At 42.1% G+C, this 13319-nt stretch overlaps 1 long non-coding RNA gene across 1 annotated transcript; it reads right to left on the bottom strand.

The window, feature by feature from the left end:
* Positions 1 to 226: 226 nt before the first annotated feature.
* On the bottom strand, positions 227 to 9914 carry LOC147829124 (uncharacterized). The gene is made up of 3 exons (XR_015449506.1): positions 9783 to 9914; positions 3368 to 3430; positions 227 to 2685 (listed from the first exon to the last, which is right to left on the bottom strand). It is a non-coding gene; the product is annotated as an uncharacterized LOC147829124 (long non-coding RNA).
* Positions 9915 to 13319: the final 3405 nt, after the last annotated feature.

Genomic DNA, 13319 nt, shown 5'->3' with positions numbered 1-13319 from the left:
GCACTTACTTAAACATATTCTGTGAGTGAGTATTTGGTCTATTTTAGAGAATGGCTCATGTGCAGCTGAAAAGAATGTGTATTCCGATTTTGTGGGGTGGAACACTCTGTAAACACCTGTTAAGCTCATTTGTTCAAGAGTTTGATTGAGTTCTAGTACTTTGTTTTTTATTTCTTGTCTAGTTGATCTATTTGTGACAGTGGAGTATATAGGTCCCCCACTACTATTGTATTAGTGCTTATATGATTTGGGGTGGGGGTAGCAGGGATCGAACTCAGGCCCTTGTGCTTGCGCAGCAGGTGACAAAACCCCTGAGCTAAATCCCCAGCCCAATGTGCTTATATGATTTTTCATGTCCATTAGTATTTGTTTTATATAGTTGGGTGCACTAGTGTTTGATGCATGTATATTAATGGTTGTCATCTATTGTTCTTGGATTGTTCCCTTTATAAGGATGTAGTGTCCTTCTTTGTCTCTCTTAATCAGTGTTGGTTTGAAATCCACTTGATCTGAAAAGAGGATAGGTATTCCTGCTTTTCTGGGGGGTTCCTGTCACATGGAGTATTGTTTTCCACCCTTTAACTTTCAGTCTATGAGTTTCTATTTGAATTAAGTGTGTTTCTTGTATGCAGCATATTGTTGGATCTGCTTCTTGACCCATTCTGCCAGACTATTGCTTTTGACTCGTGAATTGAGACCATTAACATTGATGGTTATATCTGATACGTATTGGCTTATCCTTGTCATGACTTTTTCTTTTTGTTGGATTCTCCCCCTTTGCATTTAATTTCTTGTTGTACCTGATGGATTCATTCTGCAGGGCTTCCTGGGGTTGTGATCCTCATTGTCTTTTCCTAGAATATTGTTGAAAATTTTTTTGAGTGTTGTTTTGGTATTCATGAAGTTCCTAAGGTGCTCTTTGTTATGAAAGTATCTTATTTCTCCATCAATTTTGAAATATAGTTTTGCAGTTTTCAATCTGGGTTGGAGGCTGCTTTCCTTTAGGGCTTGAAATGTGTCACTCCACACTTTTCTTGCCTTGAGGGTTTGCACTGAGAAGTCTGCTGTGATTCTGATGGGCTTTCCTTTGTATGTGATTTGTTTCTTTTCTCTAACTCCTTATAGAACTTTGTTCTTCTGTTGGGTTTCTGGAATCTTAACTATTATATGCCTATGTGTAGATTTTTTTCTGATCAAGGCTAGTTAGAGTCCTATATGCCTCACTTATCTCTATGTCAATTTCTTTTCCCCTGTTTGGGAATTTTTCTTCCATTACTTCTGTGAACAGTTTTTTTATATCATCTGCACTCGCTCCCATTTTTTTATTAACTCCGATCAGTCTTACATTATTCTACTTTGCATCATCTAGCAGCTGCTGGATTAATTTCACATGGTCCCTTACTATTTTTAAGAAACTTTTCTTTTCCTGGTCACTAATTGCAATCTTATCTTCTATATTTGAAATTCTATCCTCACATTGGCTCATTCTGCCATGTAAACTTTTAATGGAGTTTTCTAATCTCTTGGAAATCTGTTTGCTTCTGTTTTATGGATTCCATTTGTTTCCTATGTTGGGATTCCATCATGTTCCTCAGCTGCTCTATTTTTTATCTGTGTTCACCTTAGATTTATTAATCATGTCTTGGTCCAGGGATTTAGCTCAGTGGTGCTGCTGCCTGCCTCACATGCGCAAGGTCCTGAGTTCAATCTCCAGTACCAAAAAAAAAAAGAAAAAAGAAAGGATTAATCATGTCTTGTGCTGTGAGCACAATCTCTGCTGTTATCTGAGAAATTATTTCTGATTTCATTTTTTCCAGGTCCTCTTTCATTGCCAGTTCAGGGAGTCCAGGTGGTTGAGTATCAGATTGTTCCATCTCATTGCCCTTTGGGGTTGCCTTAGGTGATCTGGAAGTCTGGTTTGGGGGCTTATTTTCATGTCTTCTCATTTCAACAGATGCAGCCTACTGTGCCTTTGTTGAGGTGACTTTTTGCTCACCCAGGGGTCTTGAATTCTCAGCAAGCCACCAAGAAGGCTTTACTCTGCTGCTCCTCAGTACACCAATTCCTGGGTTCAGAGTGGTGGCTTTCTGGATCCCTGAGCTGACCTGTTGTCTGGGCAGGCTTCTGCCTGGGGCCTGTGCATACTTGGTATAGTATCTAGGCATGCCTTTTGCTGGGGCCCCTATGTAGCTATTGTCTGGAAGGGCCTTTGGCTGGGAGCTGTGCACCCCAGTTTCTATTGTCTGCACAGGCCTCTGGCTAGGGTCTCCATGCGCTTATCAATGGTATTGGGACAAGCCTCTGGGTATTTCTTGTGTGTCTGTATAGCTCTTTTACAGGTGGGTCCTTGGCTGTGGCTGATGGTATGGAGGGCCTCTGGCTGAAGCTTGTGCAGCTCTTTTCTCAACAATCATCTTGAGGAGTGTTTCCTCAGCCAGATTAACAAGAAAACTGTGTTTGCTCAGATCCCTTCACTCCCGTGATCCTCAAAGCCAATGTACATGGTGCTCTCTGATCCTGCCCATGGAAGTGTCTGATGGTGTGAAACCTGTAACAAATGGTCCTTAATATCCCTCACAGTCTGCTCTGTCCTCCCTGAGGATGCCCATATATAGCAGTGTCAAGGAAGCCTAGTTACCATAGTTTCTTCTTGGAGGAAACTTAGAGGAGATCATCTGGAGTTGCCTGGGGAGGGAGATTGTGATGGTACAAATCAGTGCCACATGCATATCCTTCCCCTTCAGCCTTCCCCTTTTTTTGTTCCCTAAAACAAGACCCCAAACCACTGGTCCCTCCACTACATGTCAAATCATGGCCATGAATTCTTTTGGAGCCAATTGATCTCAAGGTGGAGGAATTTCTAACCATAAATGACTCTTGGGCCTCATAGACTATTCTATATCTTTTTATTCTACTTAGTTATATATTGTTTTTTCTATTTATAGGAAGTTATTGTACATAGACTAATTTTCACATAGACTACTACTGTCTGTATAGTAATTCATCTCAGCAAAGTAATTGACAGAGTCTTTAGTATAGAGATTAAGTATTATTGATGCAGCATTCCAAGAGTACAGCTTTCGATGTCTGGAATTCACTTTCTAACACTCTGGACTTCCTAAGAGCTAGGAAACAAGAGAAAATAGACAACAGTAAAGAAAACTACCCAGGCCTCTGGCTTCTCTATCTGAATAAATTGCCCACATTGAACCATCTGCTTGGAAAGCCTGTTGTAGATCCACCTGGCCAAGCCAGGATATGAAAGTCCAAGCTGACAGAACCTTTATTTCACTGGCTCAATTTGCTTAACCAAATGTGAGTGATCAAAAACAAGAACAGCAGCAGCCCAGGCCTCTCAGATACTTACCAGCTTGCCAAGTTTCCATCTGGACCTGCGTTCACATTCAACCTCTTCCCTGAGCCAGAGACACTGAGTGGAAACAGAAAATACCAGAGCTTTGTAGCTGGAAAGGATCATACAGTTAATCTCATCCAATCCTTTTGTTTTTCAGGTAAAGGAACTGAGACAAAGACCTCTTAGATGAAGTGCCCAGGATTATAGTCTAATAAACACAGAATCAGAACTAATACTCAGGCCTGTGGATTAAATCTTACAAGAGTTGTTCCACAATATCACACTGCAGCAATGCAACAAAGCAAGGAAAGCCTCTCTGTAATTCCAAGTCAAGCATCTGGCAAGAAACTGTCTTTCAAATAAACTTCCCTCTGGCTAAAAGAGAATCCCTTCAGCTGTTACTCTTCTTTCTGATAGTACTACCCAGCAAATGAGCATTTCTTCAACAAAGTAGGTATTATGCTGGGCATCTTACCTGCATTATTTCATTTGACCCTCATACTAATCTGATTAGATATGTACCGCTGCCACCTATACTTTGCTGAAAAGGTAACTGAGACATCAAAATATAATTTGCCCATGTCCATAGCTATAAAGTTGAAGGAGATAAGATTTAAATCCAGACCATCCACCTTCATGACCCAATACTTAGTCCCTCCATTACACTATAAATAAGCTAACAAAAAAATGGAGCCCAATTTTAACTAAGATGCCTAAAAATGGCTTACTACAGGATAGTGAATTTTTCTTTATTCTTGATTATTTTGCCCTGTGGGACACTTAACATCTAAAATTCCAGCCCTCTAAACTGAGTAAAAGCTCATTAAGGGAGAACGTTCCGCAATCTTCTCCACCATTAGCAGTCCTCTCAAACCTGCAGTCCAAGATTCTGATGAAGTTTGGAAAATTCTAGCCTTTTGAAATCTCTGTCCCCTTGCTTGGGATTCAGGGCACACCAAGGAGCCAGGACAAAATTAGCACTTGCTGTCTTCCCACTCTCTGTCCTATATTCAGCAAATAAGAGCTTTAAGGACAAAGATGTGAGCACTCCTAACTCTTCTCTTCGGGTAAGCAGAAGAAATTAGAACAAAATCAAGAGAGAGAAACACGAACAGACCTGTGTAAAGCTATTAGTGGTGAGATGGGCTCTGGGATGTCCAGGGAATATTGTTGTGTACTGCTTGTTTTTAAACTGTATCCGTTTATTTTAGGGTCTGGAATAGATATGATCATCTACAAGAGTACTGAGAGGAGCTCTTTCAGCCAGGAAGATGAAAGCTCTTCTAGGGATTCATCTCCAGATCCGCTTCATGTCTCAGAAGACACAGTGGCTCTGCAACCCGGAATGGGTCTATGTTTCCCCAACAGCAGAGGAAGTCTGGTAGTGCAGAATTAGAGAAAATGAGGCTCCAACTACCGACAGCAACTTCTTCCCAGAAACAAATTCACCCGGAGGAGAGAGAAGAGGAAGGGGAGAAAATGAAGGGGCTGGGATCTTGGAGTAGGGGTACAGGTGGTGACACAACATACAGAAAGGAGAAGAAGGCTCCAGTGACAATCTGTGCTGATGATTCAGCACTCTGCAGGATTTTCCATAGTATGGGACAGATAGAGAACTTGGGGTTGGGAAGAGTAGAGTTTAGTGGGAGGAAAAACAGATACACAGAGTAAGTAACATGGTCTTATTTTCATTTTAGGCACAAAAAAATAAAATATTTCATGCCTTGCTTTCTACCTCATGGGGGCTCCTTTAAAAGTTGCCATGAATGGTCTCAAAGATGAACCCGGCAAGGGAACCAGTGGAGGCTTAACCCAGCTCACACTCAGCTTTCTAAGCTAGAGGCCCACAGGCCATGGGGATTCCCTTTTCTAATTCACTCAAAGGTGCTATGGGGGCTTGGAGCAGCAGCTCTAGGCATTATTGCTGCATTTTGCAGCCAGAAAACTAAGACTCAGCATGTGAACCATTAGCCCTGGGTCACAGTACTAAGGAAATAACAAAATCTATCTGCTCCTAGCCTCACGTTTGTTCAATTCTGCTAGGCTATCTTGGCCTTTGGTGGAGTGAGGCAGGGAGGGAGAGATCAAGAAAATCCCTTCAGACCAATCTCTGAAATAGTGGAAAGTATTGGAATGAAACTAATATATAAGAAGACACAAAGGCAGGGAGGTGTGTGCATTCTCTTCAACAGTCACCTACTAGACATCAATTGGCCAAGTGCCAAGCCAAGACCTAGACAGTCAACCAAGAAAGGATAAAGGCAACAGTTCTCTCAAGGAGTTCACTGTTCATATTCAGCCATGGTCAAGTGAAAAACTGAAAATCAACAGAACAAAAGGGAGTTAATCAGAAAGACTGACAACTGTTTATGTTGGAAGGGACAAGGAAACTCCACAGAGCTAGGGAGGAACTGGAACTTGCCCTTTGGGGTTAAGAAAAGTCTCCATTACAGCATTTCCTTAATAAGTAGTAAAACCCCAAGAGGTGAACTTACAGCCAAAGGCCTGTAGCAGCAGCCGCTGTGCTGAGCAGTACAGTGAAAGCCGGGGTAGAAATGACTGTGCCTCGTCTTGATCCTTGCTGGGCTTCACAAGGAGAAAAAGCCCCTGTCATAGGCCCAGCCCACTCTCTCTATTACAGAGGCTGCAAGCCTCACAAATTAGACAGGAAGAAAAATGGTCCAGGGGGAGTAAAACAGACACATGCTCTGTGATTGGACATATCAGGTTTTCCAGGCAATGCAGCACACTTTCTTGAAAGTCTGAGTTTAAAAAAATAAAATTAAAAACAAGTCAACATTGCCTCAGAGTAGCTCAGGCACAGCTGTGGTGCTGTGATAAGGAGTCAGAGCCAGCTCTGCTCCAGGACAGTTCGGAACACCGTTTCCATGGGGGTCACGTGTCTGGGAGAGCCTGCACTCCCAAAGCTGAGTGAGCCTCAAGGAGCAGCCACCAAGCCTTTCCCAAAGGCACCCTACACTGGGGAGAAGGCGACAGATTAAATGATTCCTTATTCTGTCCCTCTGGTGCCGTATTGAGGAGGGTTTATTTACCCTGTTTAAAAGGCTCAAGCAGTTTATACAACTCTACTGAGATCACACAAGCCTTAAAAACAAAGCCAGAGATTTAACCTGACTTTGATAGATGAAGTACTTAATCAAGGCAGTCTAGTGACATGGTGAGGACCAGACCCAGGCACGTGGCTGCCAGGGTTGGAAGCCCAGACCTGCCACTAACTAGCTAAAGACCCTGAAAAGTTTGTTTCACATCTCTTTGCCCCAGTTTCCTCCTATTTAAAGTGGGGGTAATAATAGTGAGGACCATGAGTGTTAATAGGTGTCATACATATAGAATTGTGCCTGGCACACTGAAAGTGTTGTACAACCAAGATAGTGACTCTGTGTAGCTTAAAAGGGTTTTAGGGGGTTTTTTAATCTAAAAAATAGGAAAGAGTGAAGGAAATAAGAAGGACTTGGTGGAGGGAGAAATTAAAGGAGGAAAAGAGAGAACAATCAATGCTAGAAAAAACATTAATTTTCTAATTCAACCATTCTTGGGATCTTCAAATTTACTGACACTTCCTTCCCAACTATGGAAAACAGAACACAGCCACAGTCAGTTTTCAAGATTGCTGGAAGCTTCTCAGTAAATAAAGAATAGGTAGATTGATGGAAAAATGAGTAGAATAGAAGGTAGATAGATAGATAGATAGATAGACAGACAGACAGACAAACAGATGGATAACAGACAGGTGTTATAGATAACAGCCATCTGATAACAAATGGTCGGGTTTTAAGTGGAGATTTCCCTACAAGAAAAAAATCTCACTAAAGTTCAATGTTTATGCCTCCTCTGCTCCATTTCTCCTCATGGTTCAGCAAAGAGGGCAGTTCTAGCCCATGCTTCACCTTCAAAGTCAGTAAAGCTGCTCCTACCCATCATACAATGGGCTTGCTGACCATTGGGCTTGCTGACCATTGGGCTGCCAGTTTTAGGCTCTCAGCATCAATGGGCTGCGGACCAAAGGAGGGAGAGCTCTTGGTAACCACTGGGAACAGTGATCATGCTTCCTGGGGGATAGCTAATCCCTAATCCATTCAGAAGTTTGAAGGATATAGCAATAATAATGATGTGAGGTTACCCTTTCTGCTGGGGACATATGGTACAATGGCGAGGGAGAGAGAGCAAGAGACAGATCAGAGAGACAGAGACTGAAAGACAGAGAGAAGCTGAGACTGACTCAGGGTCAGAAGCCCCAGACTCGAGCTCTGGCTCCATCACTGTACCACCATGTGACACTGAGCAGTTCACTTCACCTTCCTCAGTGACACCTACAAAATGAGGATAATAACAAGCTTATTTCCTTCTCCTTTCCTGGGTGATAGAAATATGTTTGTTGTTTCTGGTGGGCTACTGGACAACATAAGAGTTTATGTTAAGGAGATGGCTCAGGAAAGGACTGTTTGGGTCAGAAAGGACAACATGTGATTAATTTCCTGACTTCTGGGGAGGAAAGGGAGCTAGCAGTTCAGCTCTGTGGCCAATGAGTCAAACAGTCTTGCCTACCTAATGAAAACTCTAAAACAGTGGTGGTGAGCCTACAGCTCACATGCTGAAGCAGGCTGTTTGTATCACTGAAAGCCCTAAAAGGTTCACCATCAGTGCTCAAGACTCTGAGGTCTTAGCTAGTGGTACACCTCAGTGGGCCGAGGCAGATGCTCCCTGACTCTGTGAAGAGAGCACCTTGGCAGCTCTGGTCTGGCCCCCTGCCATACCTTGCCCTATATGTCTTTTCATTTGTCTGGCACTGGTAAGTGTCCTTTATAATGAAACTATAATTATGTGCAATTGTAACACTTTCCTGATTCTGTGAGTCATTCTAGGAGATACCGAAGTTGAAAGGATGGTGAAAATCTCCAAATTTGTAGCCTGTCTGTCAGAAAACCTGGTGGCCTGAGGACACCTAAACATGGAGCTAGCATCTAAAGGCAAGGCAGTCTTACTGGGAACTGTCCCCTTAATTTGTGGAGTCCATACTAATTCTAGGAGGTTAATGTCAAAATGATATTGCGGTGTATATACACACAAAGGTTATCTTAGGCATGAAAAATAATCCTATGCAAAAAGGACCTCAGGAGTTATGAATCCTTAAATAAATATTATTTCTACAATAAAACAATGCTATGTTATTGATGAAGGTCCAACTAGGACATTTTTTTAAAGTTACTTTTGCAGTAATTCAGATGAATTTCCTTTGTTCCACTGACATTCTCTTCATGAACCCCTTTCTGGCTAATTTTATTACTTCAACAAAATTTAATGGGGGCATAGTATGCCCCAGAGTCTGTGCTAGAGAAAGAACTAGTGGTGGAAGTGAGAAGAATATCAAGGATAAAAAAGAAGCCATATCTACCTGCAAAATTTAAATACATAAACTATCATGGTTTAGATGGGAAATATCCCATGAAGCCTCATGTGTTCAGAAGTGAAGCTTCTGGAAGATGATTGGGTCCTGGAGGTGCTGCACTCGTCAGTGGATCCATCCATGGACGAGTTTATAGCTAACTGTGCTGCTGGGAGGTGGCGTCTGGTTGGGGATGGGTCACTGGGAGATTACATGGGAGAGTGTATTCTTTCTCTTTTCTCCCCTTCTTTCTCTCTCTGCTTCCTGGCTGCCATGGCTTGATAAGTTTTCCTCCACCCACCCCCTTCCTCCATGCACTTCTGCCTTGGAGCCAGCTGCCATAGACTGAATCCTCCAAAACCATGAGCCAAATGAAACCTCTCCTCCCTTAAGTTGTGAGTATAGGGTTTGTCTTAGTGACAAATATATAAGCTAGCAGAGAGGATAAGGGAAAAATTCAAAGTAGAAAGGATATGCAACAAGAAAGGCCTGGTTAAACTAAAGAAGAAAAATTATTTCTGAGGGAATTAAAGAAAATGCAAAGAGGAAATGCAAAGAGGCCTTAAGAAATTCATAGGATTGAGAAAAGGAGCAAAAGAGAAAGGGCATTCCATGCTGAAAGAACAGTGGAGCAAGGGCACAGGGTAGCACAGGCATGCAGGGGAGGTACGCTTGTGAAAGCAGGTGACGTCACAGCAGGGCTGTGAGACAAACTGGAGCCAGGAATGTCAAGTGAAAGAGTTCATAATATCCTGTAGGCAAAAGTCAACTTATAAATAGCTTGGCCAATCTGATACAGCAATATAAGGTGTGTGTTCTTACTCGTCTATTAAAGGTAATTTGGTTGAAAAGACTGAGAAGCACTTAACCATCTCCTGGATTTTAGAGATGAGCCAGTGAGGGTCTGGAGGTTATGTGATATTCCCAAGTGCACACAATCAAGTAATGGTTCACCCAGAGAGAGGACTGGGTTACAAATTCCAGCCCAGTGCCCTTCCCACAAACACATTCTCACTTACTTACAGCAACATTTTCAAATTCAAATCAATAGCAATTTAACGGCCTGCCCTTCAGAATGAAGATGTCCCTGGTTCTCCCCTGGACATATTTACTCCAGTAGGAATAATACCAGCACCACAGCACAAGAGTATGAAGGACCTGGGAAGGCTGGAGGGTGTTGCCTGAAAAGGAAGCATCAAGCTCTTGGTACAAAACCAACTAATCAGACCTGAGCACGCCCTACTGGCCTTATAAAGAGCAGCCAGCTGCAGAGCAAAATGTTGCCTTCAAGGAGATGCAGGGCCTGCATAATTTCAACTAAATATAGCACCAGGACTGTTTAAGAGAGAACATGAGTAGTGGTATTTTCCTGAAACAGTTGGATTATGTGAAAGGTGAAATCCAACACCACATTCCTCTGTGGCCAAAGAGTGAAGGAGCTTGAGAAGTTTGCTACTAAGAGACTCAAGAGAACATTCTCTAATCAGATCCTTGTCTGGCTTTTCTCATACACCTCCCCAGTCTCTCTATGACACTCACCTAAAATCACCAATCCTACAGCAATAGAAATTCCTTGAGATCTTTGATTTGGTTCCATCTGTGAAGGATAGTCGGAGGGTCAAAAGACCCCAGAGTTTGCCTTTTTTAACAGCTCCTGCTGTATCCACATAAGACGCCCCAGCCAAAAAGAGAAATCTGCTCTGGTTTCAGGGAGGTGCCAATGTGATGGTGTCTGGATTTTATCAACTATCAAAATTACATTGTTTGTTTTTAATTCCAGAAACAAAAGCAAAATTTCTGTTTATCCATGTGTTAGTTAGCTTTGCATCCCTGACAATATCTGAGATAATTGATTTAAAAGGAGGAAATGTTTACTTCAGCTCACGACGTCAGAGTTGGGAGCCATGGTCACTTGAGTCTGTTGCTTTGGACTTGTGGCAGCACAGTACACCATGGCGGGAGCACGTGACAGACGAGGCTGTTCACCTGCCTCGTGGCAGCCAGAAAGGTAGAAGAGAGAGGAAGGGGCTGGGGTCCCAATATCCTCTTCTAGGCTATGACCCATCTCCTAACTTCTGCCCACCAGGTTCTACCTCCTTCCAACCATGCCATGGGCTGGGGACCAAGCCTTCAACACAGGGGCCTTTGAGAAACATTCCAGATCCAAACTATAACAATCCATGAACTACAGGAAAATAAAAGGATCCAATCTTAGAGCCAACAGTTCAGAGCACAAAGAGTCAAGGACTTGCCCAGCTCAGCTGAAAAAGAGCAGTGTGCCTGGGTGGTGAGTACCCTCCTGAGCAGGGTCCATCCCACCACCTTGCTCAGTTGCCAGGAGCCTTCCCCTTCCCCTCCAAACCGCTACTTGGTTCATTACTTATTTTTCTTAGTGTCCCTAAACCCGAATGGACAGCTCATCCAACGTACAGTCACATGTCATTTTAACAAGAGGGATATATTCTGAGAAATATGTCATTTGGCAATTTTGTCACCATGCAAACATCATAGAATGTTCTTACATAAACCTAGATGCTATGAATAAATCACTCCATGGGCCTCTTGATGCAATCAAGAGTCATAAAATGTATGAGGCTGCTGCCAGGGTAACACAACATACTATTTTACAATAAACTTTGTTTTTATAGAAGTAGAAGGAGTACACTGAAATAACAGTGAAAAGTATAGTGTAATAAATACATAAACCAATAACATAAAAGCCAGGCATGGTGCCGCACGCCTGTGATCCCGGCACTCGGTAGGCTGAAGGAGGATCATCGTGAGTTCAAGGCCAGCCTGGGCTACATAGTGAGTTCAAAGCCAACCTGAAATACATAGTGAGACCCTGTATCAAAAAAACAAAAATAAAATGTAACATAGTCTTTTATTATCAAGTATTATGTGCTGTACATAATTGTATATACTATGGTCTTATATGACTAGCAGACTTGTTTTTACCCACCTGTGAGTAATATGTTGTACTATGACACTGCTAGGTGACAGGAATTTTCCAGTTCCATGATAATCTTATGGAACCATTTTATGTTTGCAGTTCATCACTGACCAAAATTTCATTATGTGGAACATGGCTACATATTGCTGAGTTATATATTGGGAGCTGTTCCAAATGAAGAATGTTCCCTTATTTTCTTACAAGATGGGCAAGTACCCATAAATTGTCTTTTCTTGGGGATTTCTTATCAGAACTTTCTATTTATTTTATTGCAGCTAATAAAAAGCTTGTCATTCTCTGAACATTTACATACACTATTCATTTCTATGTTCAAGAAATATCTGTTGTGCCAGCTAGTACTGTGTTAGACACAAGAACTGACAAGTATCAGGCCAAGTCTTTCCTCTTGTAGAACCTAATTTGGAAGAGGATAAAAAGGATCCATAAATTTAAGAGAATACAAATATACAGTTATAATGTGGCAAGTAGTAGTAACTTCCATGTAGAAAAAAATAAAGCAGCATAAGAAGATGAAGAGTGTGTCGTGGTATTATTTGATTTAGTGTAGTCAGCAATGGTCTCTCCAAAAGGGTGGCCTTGAGCTGAAACCAAATGAAATGAAAGATCAAGCCTTGCATGGTTAGGTATACTTTCCTTTGTATGACTTGTGTCTCCAAATAGACTATAGACATTTTGAAATGAGCCTTAAATCCTTCATGTTAATATAATGGCCCTAGCATGAGTTGGGCATCCAGTCACTTGCATATTGTAAGGACCCAATAAATACTTACATTTTTGAATGTTCGTGTTATAGAGCAGGTAATTCAACTCCTTAATATTGTGTGTTCCAAATGTCAATGACTCTGATTGCTTCAATACTGTATTTCTATGGTGAAAGAAATAGACATGATTAAAGTGAAATACCAAGATGCTCTCGCTTTATTACCTGTCTGCAAACTGAAGTCAAGCTTGTAGGAAAGCAAGTGGAGCAGTCAGCCTATCAGTGGACATCAAGAGGAAGAATCATACTGGGAATCACTGTTTTGCCATTAAAATTGAAATCCAGACTTCATTACATTAAGAAGTGAATGCTAAGCCTGGCACAGTGACACATGTCTATAATCTCAGCACTCTGAGAGGCTAAGGCAGAAGGATGGAAAGTTCAAGTTCAGCCTGGGCAACTTAGCAACTTAATGAGACCCTGTCTCAATATTAAAAATTTTAGAAAGGGCTGAGAATGCAGCTTAGTGTGAAGTCCCTGGACTCAATCCCCAGTATTAAGAAGAAGAGGAGGAGGAGAGAGGGAGGGGGAAAGGGAAAAGGAAAAGGAGGAAGAGGAGGAGGAGGAAGAAACATAAAAAGCAATTTTCTCACAGTTGCATGGCTAGTTAATAGCTAAACAGAAACACTATCGCAGGATCTAATCTCTAGCTTAATAGAGTACTCTCACCCCAGCAGAGTTTATTTCTGGAAGAAACTGCTGCTTTATTACAGTGTTCACAGGAAGTGCTCTACAGATTTGGTTATGTCAGCAGTACAAGGCCACCTGAGCTGGAGAAATCTCATAGCGGCTGACAATACCGCCCAGCCAGCATTGCCCTTCTCCC

Source organism: Heterocephalus glaber, unplaced genomic scaffold (assembly GCF_053883595.1).
Source record: "Heterocephalus glaber isolate CG9 unplaced genomic scaffold, H.glaber_assembly_v1.0 deba00000738, whole genome shotgun sequence".
NCBI classification, from domain to species: Eukaryota; Metazoa; Chordata; class Mammalia; order Rodentia; family Bathyergidae; genus Heterocephalus; species Heterocephalus glaber.
Note: the sequence above shows the minus strand (reverse complement) of the source record. Positions and strands in the feature narration are given on the sequence as shown.